Raw genomic sequence first — 1,281 nt, 5'->3', positions numbered from 1 at the left:
AGAGGAACTAGGTGGGCTACATATAGTCCATGGGGTCACAAAGAGTTGAGCATGACTGAGCATACGCACACAATATCGTATTAGTTAGATCATAGAAAAAGCAAGAGAGTTCCAGAAAAGCACCTATTTCTGCTTCATTGACTATGCTAAAGCCTTTGATGTGTGGATCACAACAAACTATGGAAAATTCTTAAAGAGATGGGAATACCAGACTACCTTACCTGCCTCCTGAGAAACCTGTATGCAGATCAAGAAGCAACAGTTAGAACCAGGCATGGAACAGTGGACTGGTTTCAAATTGGGAAAGGAGTGTGCCAAAGCTGAATGTTATCACCCTGCTTATTTAACTTATATGCAGAGTACCTCATGTGAAATGTCAGACTGGATGAAGCACAAGCTGGAATCCAGATTGCCAGGAGAATTATCAGTAACCCCAGATATGCAGATGACACTGCTCTTATGGCAGAAAGGGAAGAAGAACTAAAGAGCCTCTTGATGAAAGTGAAAGAGAAGAGTGAAAAAGCTGGCTTAAAACTTGACATTCAAAAAATGAAGATCATGGCATCCAGTCCCATCACTTCATGGCAAATAGATGGGGAAACAATGGAAACAGTGAGAGACTTTATTTTTTGGGCTCCAAAATCACTGCAGATGGTGACTGCAGCCATGAAATTAAGAGATGCTTGCTCCTTGGAAGAAAAGCTATGATAAACCTAGACAGCATATTAAAAAGCAGAGACATTACTTTACTGACAAAGGTCTGGTTTTTCTAGTCAAAGCTATGGTTTTTCCAGTAGTCATGTATGGATGTGAGAGCTGGACTATAAAGAAAGCTGAGCTCTGAAGAATTGATGCTTTTGAACTGTGGTGTTGGAGAAGACTCTTGAGAGTCCCTTGGACTGCAAGGAGATCCAACCAGTCCATCCTAAAGGAGATCAATCCTGAATATTTAATAAAAGGACTGATGATGAAGTTGAAGCTCCAATTCTTTAGCCACCTGATGCAAAGAACTGACTCATTTGAAAAGACCCTGATGCTGGGAAAGATTGAAGGCAGGAGGAGAAGGGGACGACAGAGGATGAGATGGTTGGATGACATCACCGACTCGATGGACATGAGTTTGAGTAAACTCCAGGAGTTGGTGATGGACAGGGAGGCCTGGCGTGCTGCAGTCCATGGGGTTGAAAAGAGTCAGACATGACAGTGACTGAACAACAAGAATTCACTAAAGCCATTTAGCTCAATAGTATAGTACTAGAATTTAAAACCCACATTGGTCAG

The sequence above is a fragment of the Odocoileus virginianus genome, unplaced genomic scaffold (genome assembly GCF_023699985.2).
Source record: "Odocoileus virginianus isolate 20LAN1187 ecotype Illinois unplaced genomic scaffold, Ovbor_1.2 Unplaced_Contig_24, whole genome shotgun sequence".
In the NCBI taxonomy this organism is placed as follows: Eukaryota; Metazoa; Chordata; class Mammalia; order Artiodactyla; family Cervidae; genus Odocoileus; species Odocoileus virginianus.
This window is presented reverse-complemented; position numbering follows the sequence as displayed.